This window comes from Mus caroli, unplaced genomic scaffold, assembly GCF_900094665.2.
Source record: "Mus caroli unplaced genomic scaffold, CAROLI_EIJ_v1.1 scaffold_8214_1, whole genome shotgun sequence".
NCBI classification, from domain to species: Eukaryota; Metazoa; Chordata; class Mammalia; order Rodentia; family Muridae; genus Mus; species Mus caroli.
Genome location: NW_018391112.1, coordinates 39,033 through 59,618, shown reverse-complemented (window position 1 = coordinate 59,618; position 20,586 = coordinate 39,033). Strand labels below are relative to the sequence as shown.

Here is a 20,586-nt window from a genome sequence, read left to right as displayed (position 1 = left end):
CAGCATCCACATGACAATTCACATGTATCTGTTCATCAAGGTCAAGGGCTTGTGACATCTTACACATGCATCACACATGAAGCCAGAACATCAATGAACATAAAAATAAATTAAAATATGTAGATTCTGGGGGAACCTTCTCCACGATAACTCTCTTAACAGATGCCAAGAATCAAAAAATTTGAACCTTTCCTTTGTCAGCTTTTTCAGATAGTGTCTTGATGTGTATGCTAAGAGGGCCTCAGGCTTTCTATCCTCCTGAGTGCTGAGGTTATACTATGCATTCTATTGTCCATGTGATAAATTTAATTTACCAAATGCAACAATGTATACTTNATTTGNTAAGTCCCTCTGTGTCAAATATTGTTCTCAGTACTTTTCTAGCAAACAAGAATCACAATTCATACACTGCTTTCTGAAGCTGACAAAGTGAGTGTATCCTCCGTAAAAAGCAAAATTTCAGTTATCAGGCAACTGTCTTATCACTGTTGCTCTGAGGAACCCACCATCATACTGTAATCTGAGAATCACAGGAAACACTGGCAGATAACCAAGGTCATGCAACATATTTGAAGAGAGACAATTAATAGACTCCTAATAAGTGAAATAGAGTTAGCTTCTGACTGAGCTGGGCCTTTGTGTCCCAGACCTTCAGTCACAAAAATCATTTTTTGTCTTTTATCACAGTGATAGAACCCAATGTTGCAAATGCCTAGAATGCTTTCTGGATTGGATGCAATAAGAGAGACTATAAATTTCAATGCTCCAGAAGCTCAGACAGGAATGCTACACTTTCAAGCTCACCCTAGATTTCATAGCAAGTATCTGGGAGACATAGGGAGACTGTCTTCAGAGTGAAAACCTAAATCAAAAATCAAAAATTAAAAAACAAAAAACAAAACAAAACAAACAAACATACAAACGAAAGGCTCCAAGTCCACCAGAGTCAGCTGTAATGAACATAGTTCAAATTTTTATTTTAAAAACCTAGAACAGCTTAGTAAAGGAACTCTACAACACCCAAGGCTACATCTGATAACCAGAACCCAGAAACATCACTACAGATAACCAGACACAACCCTAGAACTCCAAGATGCCCACTGGACGGTTTATAAGTACAGACCAAAATGTGCTCTGCTCTGCAAAGCTGGAAAGATGCCACCTTGATCTGCACTGCATCTGGAGTGTCTTCCCCCAGGATGTCAACCCTTCTATTAGAGACTGGACCTGACCATCAGCTAAGATAAATCACATGGGTTAGTACCCTTCAGGAGGTACAACTAGTATTGCAGTTAGGAATTTAGGGTAGGAACCTTGTGTGATGACCTTCAGCATAATAAAATACAACTTTTAAAAGTTACTATACTAATTACCCATGCCTAGATCCTTGTTTCAACACCAGCTAAACCTACATATTTTTTACTCATAGGAAAGAAAGCCTTAAATGAGGTCATAAAAGTACTTAGTAGCAGACATAGAAATAAAACCTGGTCCATCACGAAGGGTTTGACTCATAACCTCGGGAATGAATTCTAGGCCACCCAGGGCCACCCAGTGAGTCCTTTATGCAAAAACAAAAACAACAAACAAAAATAAACAAACCCAGAATGCAAAAGGAATCCTACAGCCATTACTGCCAATATCATGGGCCCACTTGTGCCCTCCCTAGTCCCCAATCTCCCTCTTGTCCTCTCTATGCCAGCTTGCCTAGTCCCTATACTTCATTAATTCTGACCTGCAAAGTAAAGGGGCCTCAGAAGACAGTTGCCACTGGAGACACACACAGAGAGAGAGTGTGTGTGTGTGTATGTGAGAGAAAGAGAGAGAGAGAGAGAGAGAGAGAGAGAGAGAGAGAGAGAGAGGGAGAGAGAGAGGGAAAGAGAGACAGAGACAAATACAGAGACAGAGACACAGAGAGAGACAGAGACACAGAGAGAGTGACAAGGAAAGAGACAGACACAATGACAACCAGCACCAAAATAACATGAAGAAGCAATCATTAGTTATTAATATCCCTCAACATCAATGGAGCTGATTCCCCAGTAGAAAGAAACAAGCTAACAGTGTGGATAAATAGACAGGATCCACCATTCCGTTGTATAAAAGAAACAGGCCTTAGCAACAAAGATGGATATTACCTCAGTGTAAAGGATTGAAATTTTTTTTTCAATCAAACAGACCCAAGAAATGAGCTGGAGAGCCATTCTAGCATCTGATAAAGTAGACTTTCAATCAAAAGTAATCAAAAGATACAGGGAAGGATGCTTCATACTCATGGAAAAAATCCAATTCTGAAAATACATGCCCCAAATGTAAGGACATTTAAAGTCATAAAAGAAACACTTCTAGAGCTTAAATCACACCACCACACAATAATAGTGAGGGACTTCCACACCCCACTCTTAACAATTAAAAGGTTATCAGGAAAACAAAGTCAACAAAGAATAATGAAGCTAACCGGTTATGAATTATGTGGACCTAACAGATATTTATAGAACATTTTACCAAAATACAAAACAATGTACCTTATTCTCAGCATCTCATAGATCCTTCTCCAAGACTGACAACATACTTAGTCATAAAGCAAGCCTTTGTCAACAGATAAAGAATATTGAAATAATCCCTTATATCATATTAGATCACCATGGATTAAAGCTGGACTTCAACAAGAAAAGAAACAACAGACAGCCTACAAACTCATGGAAACTGAACAACTTTCTACTAGTGACCACTGGGACAGGAAAAAGTAAAGAAAACATTAATAGGTTCCTAAAATTCAATGAATATGAAGGCACAACATAACCAAGAGGAAAGCTCATAGCACCAAGTGCTCTCAAAGAGAAAGAGACTTGTAGTAGGGAGGACTACCTGTTAAAGGACAATCATACCAACTCACTGACAAAACATCTGTCCCAAAATTTGTTCTGCATACAAAAAGTATAGGGACAAAGATGGAGCAGAGAGTGGAGGAATGGCCAGTCTATGACTGAACCAACTTGCAATCCATGCTATGAGGAACAACCAGTCCCCAATGGAGAGAGAGAGAAGGGACTGAAGGACTTGAAGACTTTTGCAACCCCATAGGAAGAACACGAATATCAACCAGCCAGACACCACAGAACTCCCAGGGACTAAGCCATCAACAAAGGAGTATACATGGGTCTAGCTGCATATGTAGCAGAGGATGGCCTTGTTATGCATCAATGGAAGGAGAGGTCCTTTGTCCTATGAAGGCTTGATAGATGTCCCAGTGCAAAGGAATCGAGGGTGAGGACGTGGGTGGGTGGAGGAACACCTGCATAGAAGCAGGGGAAGGGACGATGTGATAGGGTGTTTCCAGGACGAAGGGAAACCGGGAAAGGGAATAACATTTGAAATGTAAATAAAGAAACTATCCAATAAAAATAAATTTAGCGTTTAAAAAATAAAATAAAGAAATAAAAATTCAAAAAAAATAACACTGTGCTATGCTTGCAGAGAATAACCTAGAATAACTATTTCTTAGAGTATACACACATCAGTTGATGGAATAGACACAAAACCGAACAGCCAAACATTAGAGGGAGCATGGGAAATCTTGGAAAGAGTTGGTTGGGGGAGGGATGGAGGAATCCAAAGGGCATATGGACTCGGTAAGAAGATCAACAAACTCAGTTACTTGGACCCTTTGGGGCTCCCCGACACTGAACCACTAACCAAAGAGCATACAAGAGCTGGAGCTAGAAAAAATAAACTGGAGAGATCGCATAATAGCAAAACTGAATGTCATAGTACAAAATGAATCAAGCACAGGCAAGAGGAGTAGATAGCACAAAATAATCAAACTCAGGGCTTAAATCAATATATTAGAAACAAAAACAACAATTCAAAGAAGCAACAAAACCAACAGCTGGATCCTTGAGAAAAACAGCAAATGAACAAACCATTAGCCAAACTAACTAAAAGGTAGAGAGAAAATAACCAAATTAACAAAATCCAAAAGGGGGAACACATCGACAGAGACTTAGGAAATCCAAAGTATCACTATGTCTTTCTCAAAACCTGTCCTCCAGAAAACTGGAAAATCTAAATAAAATGGACAATTTTCTGGAATGATTCCACTTACCAAAGTTAAATTAAGACCAGGTAAACAATCTGAACAGTCTTATAATCCCTACAATAATAGAAGCAGTCAATAAAATCTCCTAATCACAAAAAGTCGAGGCCCAGATGGTTTTAGTGCAGAATTACTCCAGACTTTCAAGAAAGACCTAACATTAATATGCATCACCTATTTCAGAAAATAGAAACAGAAGGAACATTGCTAAACCCTTTCTATGGGGCCACAGTCATCCTGATACTAAATCACACAAGGATTCAACAAAGAAGAATAATTTCAGGTCAATTTCTCTTATGAACATTGATGCAAAATACTCAATAAAATACTAGCAAACCAAACCCTAGCACACATAAAAACATCCTCCAACATGTTCAAGTTGGCTTCATCGCAGGAAAACAGGGATTGTTCAAAATCCATAAAACCATCAATATAATCTACTATATAAACAAACAGAAAGAAATACAAATGTTTGAGCATCTTAGTAGATGTTGACACAACCTTTGATTTATGGCTTTTTCCTCCCATCAGTTAAGCATGATTAACTTGGAAATAACAGATTTGCTTCATCTCAGTATATTTTAATTGGTTCTCTTTGGTTCCTGTCTATTGGAAGTTTGTTGTTTTCTACTGAAAGACAGAAAGGGAATAGATACTGATGACTGGATGGCCAAGAAAGAGTAGAACAAGGGAAACTAAACTCAGGATATAAGCTATGAAAAAAGAAGTTATTTTCTTTTTTACACAACATTAATTTACTTATATACATAAGTACACTGGCACTATCTTCAGACACACCAGAAAAAGGCATTGGATCCCATTACAGATGGTTGTAAACCACCTTGTGGTTGCTGGGAATTGAAATCAGGACCTCTGCTTGAACACTGAGCCACTCTCCAGCCCAACAAAAGGAAAAGTAAATAAGCAAATGTGCAAAAATTTTAAAACAATGCACGAAAGGTATAAGATGACAAAATAAAATGCAAATCACACCCTATTACCTTTCCCTTTTCCCCTCTCTTTCTGTCTCCTTTTTCCTTTTCCCATACTTCTCTCTATCCTTCTCATCTCAGACTGGTCCATCCAGTCCTGGTGATTGTCTACTCATTTTGGGTGTTGCAATAGGACTGTACTGTCTAGTTTTGTGTCAACTTGACACAGCTGAAGCTATCACAGGGAAAGGAGCTTCAGTTGAGGAAATGCCTCCATGAGATACAACTGTAAGGCATTTTCTCAAATAGTGATCAAGGGGGAAAGGCTCCCTGTGGGTGGTACCATCTCTGGGCTGGTAGTCTTGGGTTCTATAAGAGAGCAGGCTGTGCAAGCCAGGGGAAGCAAGCCAGTAAGGAACATCCCTCCATGGCCTCTGTATCAGCTCCTGCCTCCTGACCTGCTTGAGTTCCAGTCCTAACTTCCTTGGTGATGAACAGCAGTATGTAAGTATAAGCCGAATAAACAATTTCCTCCCCAACTTGCTTATTGGTTATGATGTTTGTGCAGGAATAGAAATCCTGACTAAGACAAGGACAATGTTAGTTTCTGAAATATAAACAACTGGGAGCCTACATTCAGGCAGGCATGCTCTTGGCAAATGTGGCACATTATCTGACAAGTGATGTATCAGGAAGGAATCTCATTTCTGGTAACATATGATAATGGAAACTTAGTATTGAGCTCTAGCTCAGTATGTAAGCTCTAGAGAAAAAGTTCTCATGTAATTGATGGGGGACAGCTTAATGGCTCTAGTGTCATTTTAATAATCACTAATGGACACTGCCATGTGAGTTAGTGCTTTATGACTTAGTAGGAATACGAAGTATATGTGAATGCATACTAGACCCATTCTGTGAGCCATATTCTAAGAACACACAGGGGAGTCATAGAAATTAGAGATATAACACAAAACAAAATGAGGAAAGATAGATTTCCGTATATTTCCTCAAAATGCTAAACACATTCCTATCTGTGAAAATACACTGAGATAGGGAAAGAGTTTGTCTTTTATTCACAAATAAGCTAAAATACCCACATTGCATTTTTCATATAAGACAGCACNCTGTACCAGCTAATACATTCTTTGTTTTTCCAGCTGTTCCACTCACTCTCTCCTTAGATGGGTCTCAGAAACAAGCATGGCAGAGAATGCTCAAAGCCCAAAATACTACAGAAACTATTGCAAGGCAGAGGAAGTTACAGTAACTGCCACACTGCTTTCACACGGGGACAAAGACAGAAGGCAGTCAGACTAGGTAGTGTACAACCATGATACTAAAAAGAAGGAGCCAGAGACAAAAAGAATCTCCGTGAGTTTGAAGCCCAAGGAGCATTCACAGTAAATTCCAGAACAACTTGAGCTACAGAGGCAAACGTATCTCAGGTAAATGAAAGAGGAGAGTAAAATTCCAGANGTAATAGAATATTGACAGGAGAACAGCAACAAATGCTGAAAGAGGGGATGCATGCAGCCCTTCTGTTGTTTCCTTGTAAGGGCAGAACCCACTTTACACACATGTGCTTAGTGAAATGAAGACTACTGTTTCTGAATGTTCACAGGGATATCACCCACTAGTGTAAGGATGCAGGGTCAAGTTGGTTCAAGGATCAAAGGCTCGAAAGAGTGGATAAAAATAAGAGAGATAGACGGTCCAATATGGACCAGAACAGTTGAAAAAAAGGACCTGTGGAGAAGAAACCAGAAAAGAAGAGATGGCATTCATAACTTCTGACAAGGTGCATTTAATGTCCTTCCTTTGGGTGTCGTTTGTATTCACAGCAGTAAAACTGTAAGACAGTGAGCACTAATGTGGTGCAATCTGTTGGAATGTGATACATGATACACACATCATAAATAGCCTCATCAATGACCCTTATAAGAGTCACTGCCATGATCTCCTAGGCTAAAGGTCCTNGAAAGGGGGTCAGATATGCCAAGATTACTTTTCTTCATTAGCACATACACAGGCTTTCATGGCTGCTGTTGGTCTTCTGGTATCTTGTCCACCCACTCTTATCAGATTCTTATGTAGCTCATGATCTGACCTTAAAATTGGCTATTGCTTGATTGATTACCCTACTCTTCCAACCACCCTATCACCACCTGAGAACCCTGGGGTTTCCATGGTGCTGCCATAAAACAAATTTGTATCATCATTGGTTACCTGTGACAAGTGACCAGTGAGCATTGTCTGATATNGAACACACTGCATGCTTTGGTCGGCAGATCAGACAAAGGTGACCATCTACCTGCTCAATTCTCCTGTGGATTATTGTTACTCCCACAACCACCAACTGTGCCCGATAGGAACCAAACTTTAAAACATTTGTTTTGATCACATCTTTCCTTAGTTTTAGTATATGTTTAAATCTTGTCTACCTGTGGAACACAGCTTCTTTGTTCTCTCAGAAAACACTTCCTAGAAGATTTTACCTCAATGATTCTGGTCTCTTCTTAATCTCTGCTAATTTCATAGCTCCAGCTAACCAGCATCAATTGTCCCAGTAGTCTCCTTTCTCCCCAAAGCTGCCAGAAATGACCAAAGCTGCTGAATTCTGCTGCTTCCTGGGGCTGGAGCTTGCCCCTCCCCAAGTTGTGATATTACATTATCACCAGCTTTCTTTTTTCAGACTCTTTCTGTCCTGGAACTTTCTCTGTAGACTTTCTTTGAACTCAGAGATCTGCATGCCTGTCTCATGGGATTAGAGGTATGTGCCACCACACCTTGATCTAAACTTAGCTGAGCATACTGCAAAGTCCCACTCTCTTAATCTGCTATATCCTAGAACACAGGATAAGGCTCTATCTCACTTCCTTGTGCCCCTTTAATACTTGAACCATATATTTTGTATTTTTCCTTCCTCAGCTTGCTAAACTTGTTTAAAATGCACTCCATAGGACTTAACCAGAGAACAAAGTCTATGATGGGCATTTCTCAGACTTGCTTTGTCAAAGAAATTAACCTGAGTCTTTTCACCTTAGCCTCAGGAACACTTTTCAGACAAGTTACAAAAAGTAGCCACATTCTTTACCAAAATATCACAGAGCAGTCTCTAGGCCACCTACTGAAATTCTGCACTGAAACCTCTCGGGTCAGGTACAAAATTCAAGTCATTCTCAGTAACAAAGTCTTCCGTATTTCTACTAGGATAGCCCACTAAGCCCCATTTAAAACATTCCACTGCTTCCCAAATTCAGGTCTCCAAATCCAGAATCTTCCAAACAAAAGCATAGTCAAGCCTATAAAAGCAATATTGCACTCCTGGTACACACTTCTGGCTTAGTTAGGGTTCTAATGCTGGGAACAGACACCATGACTAAGGCAACTCTTCTAAAGACAACATTTAATTGGGGCTGGCTTACAGGTTCAGTGGTTCAGTCTATTACTATCAAGGTGGGGGCAGGACAGCATCTAGGCAGGCATGACGCAGGTAGAGCCGAGAGTTCTACATCTTCACCTGAATGCTCCTAGTGGAATACAAACTTTCAAGCAGGTAGGGTGAGGGTCTTAAGCCCACACCCACAGTGACATACCTACTCCAACAAGGCCATACATCTTAATAATGCCACTCCCTGGGCCTATCATATATGAACCATTCAAGCGGCTAGAAAACTGAAAAATAAAGTCTTAGACAATCCCAGACAGTACAAACTGGAGATAGCACTACTTCCCACAGGAAGCTAGAAAGCATCAATCTCACCATTTCCTACTGCCCTCTTCCTCCCTATAGAGAATTTCCAAAGTACACCTTTTTTTGGAATAGAAAGTGCCACGCAGTTCCCCATGCCTGTGCTGAGCAACTTCATGTACACAGCAGGAAAGTGTGAATCTTTACCAGGGTCTCCATCCCACTTGTGTGTTCAGCATGGCCACAAGTACTCCTCTCCCACTGCTCACTGACAGTGCCTACCTTATTCTACATGTTGGCACAGCCATTAAACAATGCTGACTGACTATGGACAGAACTCCATCTTAGCACTCTCCTATGCAGGCACTTTCAAGTGGGATCTTACAAGAAGCACAAACATAAGAAAACACACTTTTGTAATTCAATGTGACTATCATTGACCAGGACACTGCACTCTCCTCCCTGTCTGTGACATCCCAGTGTGATAAAATGTTAGATCACTATACCATATCCCCTTTATATCAAATGCTGTCAGACAGCTTTATCCAGGCCACACCATGACAGGTTCAAAGGACACTGACTGGCACCTTCCTACCAGGAGGGAAGCCAGGTTTATTACTATGAGCACAACGTTCTGGGCCCTCTGATAGCTGGAGAACTCAGACCTTGCCAGTGGCTCCTGGTCTGTGGCTCTGTCCCCTACCCTGTTAGTCAGACCTCTGCTCCCCAACCAGAGACGGTGATGATGCTAAAGGTGATTAAGCCAAGGAATATCCAAATGCCACTCTCCACATATTTCTTCTCCTATTCTGCATCTGCTTAAGCTATTCGAGACATCAGTCTTCCCAGTAAGTACAGAGCCAGGAAGGAAGGAGTGGGATAAGAATTTTAAGGAGACTGAAGTCTTTCAATAGTGGACACAAGGGTAGAATGAGAGTCTTGACAGGTTAGGTTCAGGTCTGGCTTTCCATCCCTACCTTCAGACTCTGTCATGAGAAAGGTCAATGTGAGAGGTATCCATCCTGAATTAAATGATATCCATGGAGCACACAACAGACATGCATGTAATGAATTACCCAAGATAATCAGTTCTGTGCACCAACACACTGGAATCAACTCCTTCCTGATTTATTGCTCTTGGGTATAGAAGACAATAATGACTTTTTGTTTTAGTTAACACTGGATTTTCCAAGAGGTAAAATCTTTCTCCAGAGCAATGCAACTCTGAATCTGTCCTGGGAGAAGTACTTTTCCCAGATTCCCAGGGCCTGTTCTGGAATTTTCTTAAACTTAAAATTTTACAAGGGGAGTCTGGTGCAGTGCAGGTACCATTGTTCAGTTGGCTAAAGCTGCTCNTCTTCTTTTATTCTTTCATTTGTTTTGGTCCTTCAGAGGTAACCAAGGACATAACAAGTTTTCTACTACTGATTCACACCTGAGTCAAAATATTTTGATTTCTTAAATCAGTTTTCATATCACTTATAAGGAGTCTGTTAAACATGGGCTAGAGAAAAGCCTCGGATGTTGAAAAGCCTGCCTCGCAGGAGTACTAAACTGTGGATGCCTAAACCCACACAAAAAGCCAGGCATCCAGACCTTGTGAGTAATGCCTTAAACTGAAAGAAGTTGGCACTGTCAGGTAAGCTCTTGGAAATTATGGACCAGACAACCTGCCTAATAGTAAACTTTCTAGGAAATAAGAGGTACTGTATCAAAGACAAATGGTAAGGCAATGAAGAGCAGATATCGAGAAAATTCTGTAACTTAACCATGGAGGCTATGCTCCCACGTACCACACAAACTCAAAGAACACAAAAGTATCTGAGAAAACATAACATAACATAACAAGGCCAGCAGAAATAGAGCAGTCACCATCTGTCTGCCAACAGAGGTGCTTCCATGTTGCTCAAGCAGGGCTCATAGGAATGCCCTCCCACGGATGCAGACGCTGACTGTTGTGGTGCTATAAGAATTGTGGTAGGGGAGAATCTCACAGTCAGGCGCTGACTTCCTTGACTGTCCTTGACTCTGAGATGTGGTAATGGAGAAGTCCCTGGGATTGCCACCTTCAAGCCAGACATTGTTGTCTGCTGCAGAGTTTAAAACAGTCCAACATCCTTTCCCAGGTTTACCAGATGAAGACCTAACCTGTCAATGGGGACAGGTTATTAACAGCCCGTACCCATTGTCCTTCAGAAATCTTGGCCTTGCCTTAAGCTCCAGGACTGGAACCAAGAGAGAATGAAAACATGCTTGAGATGAAAGCTGAGCTGTCAATGCCATGGGATGCCTATGAGGGTACCAAAGAAAACTAAGACCCAACACTTCTCCCTTTAGCACACTGTGACATGCTGAAGGTTCTCCACCTCACTGATACTAGGAGCCTAAGTTAGAAGTCAGCTTCTCGAAAAGCTAGCTTGGGAGGCATCAGACTGCATCTAGAAGAGGTAGGGGTGATACAGAACAAGATGTGATTTAGCATTGATTTTGAGGATATCACTACAGTGGAGGCAGATATTCATATTTCCCAACTCATCAACACCTTCACAGACATAGACCAGAACCAGTCCCATGAAAACTGGAGACTCGTCAGTGGTCACTCTGGCAAAGTGANGAAGAATGACCTTAAAGCCTCCAAAGTGCTTCATGGAGTCCCTCATGTTAAAATCCAGAACCTGGATCTGGTGAATGGGGACGGGGCTTTGGGAGTTAGTGCAGGTGAGATGGCTATCTACAACATCACAATGCACCTGAAAGGTAAAGTTCCCAAAGAAACACCCAGAAGGCACAGTAGAGTTAGAGGAAAGGGGCAAGAAAGACCAAGTGGACCAGAGAACAACTCCAGGAAAACAAAGATATTTAAGCAGTCAAGGAACTGAGTCAAAAAAGAATAGAATTCCACCATCCCCAAAACCAACATCCACCTGAGCTCAGCCACAACAACTTTAAATCCCCCTTGGCAAGCATATGGTGGACTCCATGCAGGTCTTTCACCCACTGGGGAAGAAGAGAGAGAAGAAAATGGGCATCTCCTCTTTCAGGGGTCTCTGAACGTTCATTAGTCACAAAGATCCTAGGCCAGGCCCAGCAACCCCAGCCTTGATGGCTGCACACTACAGAACATCATCTCATACTTCATTCCAGAGGGAGCTTGTTCCTGCTGCCAAAAACAAGGTGGCATCACCTTCCAGTCCTCAAACCTAATAATCTGCTGTAAGACTTTAGCTTTCAACCCATTCTATGGAGGAAAGTTGACATTCTGGGACCAGTCATCACATAGTTTATCACAAGAGTACAGAAGCCAGAGAGGGAGGTCATGAAGAGGCAGGCTCAATAGGAGGAAGAGAATGCCACCATGTGTACCTCTCCTAGGAAACTGCAGCTTTTCCTTCAGGAGAATGATATGGAAATTTCTCAATATTATGGCTATGCAATGTAAGAGCTGGCTAGGTCTTTGCAATAAAGTGCTGTCAGTGTGGACAAGGAAAGAAATAATCACTGATGTATGCAAATCCATATATAAATATGCATATATATAAGTACAAGTGTAGGGATAAAGAAATTAAAGTATACAAAAATAGACAAAATATATCCTCATATATTTGAATAGTTAGTAAACTACTTAAAAACTGTTAAGTTGGTTATTTTATTTGTGGCTAATATAATTGTATTCTGATGTTTCTGTTAACATTGATAATTTAATTTTATCATATTATATATAAAATAGAAGTTAGGAAATACACTTAATAGTAAATCAATTGAAAATATGCTACACTTGTATTAAAATTATTCTTAAGTTTTTCATTCACAGGACATGATATATCTTCAAGTACATACTGAATATTTAGCACACTTTCCCTCCATTTTCATAGATCTGCATATTTCTAACCTCTCATCACAGCCCTGATTAATCATTTTTCTGCTACAAAGATTTCTGTTCAAGTTCACAAAACACATACAACCAGGATTTCATTTTTCATGTATAATCTAGGACCCAATTAATAAGGAAAATATAGTTAACTTGAGCCAGCTTAATTCATATGCTAATCTCTACTGTTTTGTTTTCCTGTAAACAGCAAAGTTTTATTTTTATGAATAGATAATTTCCCATTTTGTTTACACATCCCATTTTCTTTTCCCCCTCTATGTTGTTGACAGCCATGCTATGTCCCTAATGTAGCTGCAGTGAACAGTTGCAATGGCTATTTTTGGTGTCAACCAGGCTATACCTAGAATTAACTAAAATATAATTTATTGGGTACAGCGGTGAGGTCTTTTTAAAAATTAAAATATAAAAAAAATTAAAATATATTAAATCATTTGAAGTAGAAATAGCCAACATTAATCTGGGTCTTTTAGGTAGGAAGGACTGCCTTTAATTTGGGCTAACCCATCTGGTGGCAGCCTATATAAAGAATGTGGAAGAAGAGAGCACTATGCTCTTTGGTTGCTCTCCCTTGCTCTTGCTGGCAAGTCCATTCCTTCACTGATATTAGAGACCATTTCTTTGGGAATCTAGACAGAGTATACCAGAGAACAGCTGAGACAGCCTCATGGATTGAACAACTACTGGACTCTTGGAATGTCTGGTGCTAGACAGCCATTTTTGGATGAGCTAAGTCATAGCCTGGTAGTCCAATCTAATCATCCTCCTTTCTATAGACAGACAGACACACAGAGAGATTCATTCTATCAGTTCTGTTCCTTTAGAAAACCCTGAATAGATTCTGGTTATGCAACATGAGAGCCAAGTACAAGTGTGCTACACTCAACACTGACAGGCAAATATGTCTCTAATATAGTGAATTAAAATCCTTTTTGTTAATACCCAGGAGTGGTATTACCTAGGTCATATGGTAGATTCAATTTTAGTTATTTGAAGAACCAACATTATGATTCTACTGTGTGGTAAGTCTAGAAATGAAAACACTTGGTGTCTCTTAAATGTGAATAAAAACTATACTACTAATAATCTGCTGCATGGGGAACTTGTGCAAATGGTGCAGCCCTGAATCTCACTGTCTTTAGACTTTTAAGTACAACAGCTATATCATGAGTAACACTTCAGTTAGCTAGAACAGTTATCAAGAAGCAGAGCTATAGAAGCCAAAAGGCAAAGCTGGAACATTCAGGTACTTTCCTGGATCCTGGAACTGTGGACTAGGTGTTTCATAGGTTAGGTCTTTGCTGCCATTTTGCACATGTTGTAGGGCCTACCTGCTGGGTTTTAAGGTTCACATGGGGTCCAGCATTGAATCAGGTATATAAATGTCTGAGGACTTGTTTGAACATCTATACATGATGAAAAAGTTTATATCCTCAGCAGTGATGCAGGAGATTTTTCTTCAGTTTATTTTCTTGACAGAGTTTGTCATATCTTAATTTAAGTAGTGCCATTCTGACTTGGGTAAAATGAATCTAGATTTAGCCTTTATTTGTACTTCTTTGATGAACAGTGTGGTTGAACATGCTTCTCATTTTATTTTGGCCAGGCGATTATTATCTTTCTCCAACAAGCTTTTAATTGGTGATGCCAATTACTAATTAGGTTATTGTTTGTTACTTTTTTAGTTCCTTCCACTCTAGATATTAATCCTCTCTATCAGATGTAACAGTATATAGTCTTTCTTCCATTCTGTGGCCAGCCACTTCACTGACTATTTCTCTAGGCTGGCAGAACCTTTTCGAGTTCATGAGATTCCATTTGTTAATGGCTGGCATCATCTCCTTAATGCAGAAGGTCCTTTCAGTCTTTGCTTTGCTCTGTATTTGAAGAGCATCCTCGATTGTTTTCTTCAAAAGTTTCAAGTATTATATTAAAATCCTAGGTGCATTTGTATTTGAGTATTATACTCGGTAAGGGACAGAAATCTACTTTATAAAATTTAGAAGTTCACTTTCTAGCTTAATATTCTGAAGGTTCTATTTCCAGGTTAGGTGGCCCTGCACTTTGGGTTAATGATAGATGTGCGGAGTGGCAGAGACAGAAAGCACTGCTTATCTCATAGGCAGTGCCCTCCCAACAAGCCTTTAACATGGGGCTTAGAGGGCCATTTAAGACCAGATCATTGCACCTGAACATTCAGCCTTCCCATCCACTTCCCAACCAGCTGTCAAAACATTCCACGTATCCCTTCAACCTATAAGAACCTATAAGTATTTCTCATGAAAGTGACACTTCCTCAAGCCTGCCTTAGACAAGAGAGAGGGGAGAGGGGAGAGGGGAGAGGGGAGAGGGGAGAGGGGAGAGGGGAGAGGGGAGAGAGAGACTGAGAGAGGGAGAGAGGGAGAGAGAGAACCACAATTGGTCAGCACTCAGACTAAAACCCTGTTGCTACCTTTAATATTGAACTATTTCTGACTTTGTATACTTGATACTTCAATTCAATTGTCACCTCTCAACTTTTTATTTCTCACAATGAGGACAAAATATAGGGCTTGAGAAAGAAAAGGCACACTGAGCATTGGGTGGAGGCGGCTTCCATCTGAAACAGAAGGGGCAGTGGCTGCTGTCAGTTCTGCTGTCATTTTCTTGTCACTAGAGCCCAAAGAACATAAATGGGCATTCGTGTGTGATGGGGAATGTCAGGTATGGCATGGTTTGAAATGCCACTGCATGGCACAGTGTTAGCTTCTGGAGCACCGTCAACCTGAATAATGCATCTCTGACTTTCTGGTGAAAGACGGTGTTGCTTTGTCTTGTGTGCTTGTTTGTTTTGCCTTTTTCTTTACCATATTTGTCCTCAAATATAAAGCTGGTAAAAATTTCTGGGAAAGAGATTGAGGGTGTTACGAGAAAGGAAATGGCTCTGGCTTCTATAAAGAACAGACTTATTTGGTGCTGGCCATTCAAGCAGTCAACCAAGGCATATCGGGACAAGCAGCCCTGGATGCTGAGGCTGACTGTATTAACTGTTCTTTGTGAAACTTGAGCCTACTCGTGATGATTTCCAGGAAGTATCTGAAGCAGGAAATGTTTTTTAAGAAATCTGAAGTTTAGTAGTTTAGAAACTTGAACATGGAAAATGAAAGAAAATGAACATTGGGCCTTATCACTAAGGACAGGGATGTCCACAGAAATTGCAAGGCACAAGATAGAAGAAGGAATAGCTGGGTCTCCTGAATTAGTGAGCAATGGTGGAACTCCGACAAGGAGTGATCTCTAATAACAGAAAGTTTGATCCAGAAATATTGGGGAAAATGGGAAGATATATGTATGATAGATGGATAAAAGGGTTTAGACCCTGCACAGGAACTGTTGTATTAGGGAACTGACCTTCCTGGAAAGACCAGAACACACTGATTTGAACCCCTGGCATCCCCTGCCTAAGGAAATTAGGGTACAAATTCTAAGAGATTGAATTCAGTCTTGTGAGGAAGCCCTGGGGGAAGCTGCCAGAGGAATTAACATTGCACATGGAAAAGAGTTTGAAAAGCACTGTACAAATAGATCTTTGGATGAGCTTAACAAACTGGCAGGAGAGATTTAGCAAATTTAGACAAACGAAAAATATGAATATTTCTCTGACCTGTTTATCACATTTCTGTTTTCATGCCAGTGCCGTAATGGCAAGTTTATGCCCAGATGATCTATGATTTGCAGGCTTTTCTGAGATTTAAAGTTAATGTACAACTTGCTTTTGCAGACTGTGAATTTATGTATGCACTGTGCTTTCTGGTGACATATTTACATATGGATTTTTGGGGAAAAGTATTTAAAAAGCCTTTTGAGTTTGTATTATTTTATAACAAGGAAGTGTGTCATCAATAAAAGACTGAGGTGAACTCAGAGAGAAAACCTGAAAGTTGTCTCCAAGCACAGCTTCAGAACAATGAGTCCCCTGTCAACCTGCACCTGCATAGTTTCCCGAAACTACAATTTCACACTGATCCAACTTGATACTCCCAAAATGACTGAGGCTGGTCCTCAGCAGGGGAGCAATTCTTAAACATCAGTGTTCAGGAACGAGCTACCAGGGATGAGTGCCCACTTCATATCTGTTAACTAGATAGTGTTAACTAGATCTGTTAACGATGTCTCTGCCTTAGATTTCACACTGTGATCCATCACACAGCTTTATCCCTTCCTAATAGTGCCCAGTGCAGAGCTCATATACTAAAAAAAAAAAAAAAAAAAAAAAAAATCACTCACTGAAATCCATGAATATAGTCAGCAAAGCATAATGTTTTCTACTCAATGGTACTCATCAGTTACCTAATTAAAGAGAACAGCCTCTCTGACCATCAGAATGAATTTTTGTGCAGCACTCAAAACCCTTGAGGCTGATTCTCTGCTTGACATTCAGCAATAACAGTGAATCACCTTGAAAGAACAGTGAGAAATTCGTGTGTACTATGGGACTCCAGAAGAGAGTGCGTGCATCTCCAGGGAAGGGAGGGAAACACTCTGAAAAGTATAGTGCTTGGAACAGAGAACTCAGCCAAGAGCAGACAGAACTCAGCAGGCCTGCCTCAGCCTGGCAAGTGAAAGAGGCCATTTCAGGGAGGTGGTAAGCAGGGGTGAGCTCCCCGCACAGTGTCTCCTCACACACTGCCTTCCTACAGCCCTTTAAGGACACCCTTGGTTGGCAGAGTCCAGTCCACTTGCACCATNGCCAAAATGAAAGGAAACAAACAACTTGTCCCTAGTTATATCCAGCTGAGATAAGTCAAGCTCCCATGCACTGACCTAGTCAGAGGGGGTTGTAGCTTATTTATAGTTTGGAGGAGGAAAGTAGAACCAGTGTATGGAGTTAGTGTGATTAATTCCACCAATATTTGATTTTTACAGACTCCCTTGTTCCCCTTGACATCCCAACTCTTCAGTGACACAGGTTACAGATTTGTCTAGCGACATGGAAGGGTTAAATTACCCACTCCAGATACTTTTGCTTTTCAGAATATGACCCTGAAGAAAGCCTGGTAACTCTGCCATGATAGACTCTCTTCTATCATGTCTGGATGTTGTGTACTGCAGTTCCTTGGAACAAGAGCTTATTTTTCACAATACTAAGCATGACAGAGAATCTGGTATTGTACGGTGTTCCCTGGAAGTACAGTGCTTAGGAAGCCACCAGAGCATAGGTCAGCTGCTCAGTCACTGCTGTATGAACACAGCCCCCTGCATTAGCACTGTGGGCCTCAGACATTGCTCCTGCCTTAATCTCCTGTCACAAGAACTTATCTCCAATGGTGATGAGGCAAAGTTGTAATCCCAACGTAAATGGCACCAAGAAATGTCATCATACAGACACTAAGTGCCAAAGGAGATAAATCGTCTCAGTTGGTATCAATTTCTCTAAATGATTTCAGCTCCCTCTGTCAGACCTCTCTGCCTGTTACAGGAAAACGACACTTGCACCTTAAATTCATTAGCTCATGGTCATACACCATGCTCAATGGTGAACACACATGGTGTTCAAGGCAGACACGCTGCAGATATGAGTGTCTCTCCATGGTAATAGTAAAGTCACTGCATAGAATATTCTTTCCTAGAAAAGGGACAAAGGTTACCTTCAAAAAGAAAAAAAGAAAGCCAGAGTGGCAAGTCAACCCCCTTGCATTCATCAGTGCAACCCTGTGTTGGACTCACTACAATCTACCTGTGCATCTTATTCTCTGGAATGGATGGTCTCCTGTCTTTCCATGCCTTGAGCATCCACCAATTCATTAATGCCATCTGAAACTGTGCCTCTTCTCCTTCTATCTCCTTGAAGCCACCTGTCTCTATTGAGATGTTAAATCACAATGTTAACAGAAAAATAACTCTGATCCTGAATGTTCCCAGATCCTACTCACAAGAACCAGCTGTGATCCTCACAAGTACTGGGTAAACCTGATTTTTTTTTTTCTTTCTGGTTTTTCGAGACAGGGTTTCTCTGTGTAGCCCTGGCTGTCCTGGAACTCACTTTGTAGACCAGGCTGGCCTGGAACTCAGAAATCTGCCTGCTTCTGCCTCCCAAGTGCTGGGATTAAAGGTGCACACCACCAGTAAACCTGATTTTGGAAGGCACTAGCCCTGTTTCATTCATGACACGCCACTGCCTTCTAGTGGACAACTAAAGTATCACTCTGAAGACCCCCTGATGCTGTGGTTGTATTTTTCCAAGCTGGCAACATCCATGTCCAAGATAGCCAGGGAGAGACCTCAGAGCAGGCACAAGATAATTGTTGCTATACCTGGTGGTGCAAACCTGTTATCTCATATCCTTGAGAAGTTGAGGTAGGGAGATGACAACTTCAAGTCTAGCCTGGGAAACCTGCCCTCGGCTCAAAATAAAATTCAAAAGGAAGGTACACATTTAACTCATTTGCAGAACAATTGCCTAGCATGTGTAAGCTGCTAGTGTGTAGGTGAACTTGGGGTGGATTTATTCTTGCTAATTATTACTGTGTTAATTTTACACACTCAGTCACCATTGAGAACAAGAAGCAGTCCTTAGCATTTTTGTGTATCAATTCTTCATTTATTCAGTCCAACTTTTTTCCTCTAATCCTTTTTATGCATTTGTCATAATATCTTATGTCTCTCTCTTCCAGTTCAGGTGTCTGCAACATCCACAGCTCTGCCCTCTCCTGGTCTCACCTGCAGTTTCCTGTGTCTGACGGGTCTATTCTCTCCTGGTCTCACCTGCAGTTTCTTTCTTCTGCATATCTTCCTTCTACATTTCTTTTACACACATTCCTCTATACTGTTTTTAAATTTTAAGCTGCATGTTGCACGTTAAAGGACAAATGAGGCAGGAGAAGCTAAAAGTACTTCCACCTCTCAGAAAGCACACGCCTATTGTAAGCAGCTATGATGAGTGACTCTCCACAGAACTAGGCTTAAGTAGCCCCAGGTGCATGGATGCTTGAACGGAAGATTGGTCTCTTCCTTCCAACCAGGGCTTAGGACACCATCAACACAGCCAAATTCTACGTTTTGCTTTCACTTCTCTCTCACTTCCCAGTGTTATAAACCAGCATCGAAGCTGCACAGGGAAGTCTGAGACCCACAACCAGCATCTATTTCTCTGAGATTGGATTTCTCAGAAAGGGGAGTGCAAGTGTGAACTGAGTGTGTGCTCATGCAGCCTACAGAGATGGCCCTGGAAACCCCTCCAGGGTCTAGAATCCCTCCCAACCCAAACAGGCTCAAATTCCTTTGAACCTATAATAGATAGATAGATAGAGAGAGAGAGAGAGAGAGAGAGAGAGAGAGAGAGAGAGATAGATAGATAGATAGATAGATAGCTTTACTCTGTTGTGGATTGTCCTGGTGCTGTTTGTATTTTGATGCTAATTCTGCATCCCCAAGAGAGACTTGCCCCAAGAGAAATGAATCTCACACTCAGGTGACTTCATGTGAACCTTTTCCCCATTTTAACTTGTAAAATAAAGGCTAGAGCTGGTGATTGGGCAGTGGAAGGGAAAGGTGGAGCACAAAATTTTAGAGAGAGGGAGGGAGACAAAGGAGGATGGAGAGACAAGGAGAGGAAGACTGAAGAAGAGAAGATGGAAGGGAAATGGAGCAGAAGCAGGTGGTCTAGAGAAACGTCCAATTATAAAGGATCTCATAGCTGTGGAACAGTGCAGTGGTAAATCTTCCCAATCTAGGTGCGCAGCTTGTATTCATATTAATTGAGTTGTATTTTCATTGGCTTATTGGAGTTGTAGGTTTACCGCACCAAATTGGCACCTATCGTATTGATTAGAACCCAACTAACCTGAGATAAATGTTCACTGCTCCCACCGCCACCCCTGAATACACAGCTGGAACAGCGATCTAGGCTGCAGCAGTGTATGGATCAAAAGCTGACTGGGTCTGTCTGAGGGGTCTACAGAGAATTGCAGAGAGGTTCCTTTCCCTTACCCCCCCCCCCCCC

General features: G+C 41.1%; 1 pseudogene; it reads left to right on the top strand.

The window, feature by feature from the left end:
• Positions 1–8,874: 8,874 nt before the first annotated feature.
• On the top strand, positions 8,875–11,923 carry LOC110289020 (annotated as a pseudogene).
• Positions 11,924–20,586: the final 8,663 nt, after the last annotated feature.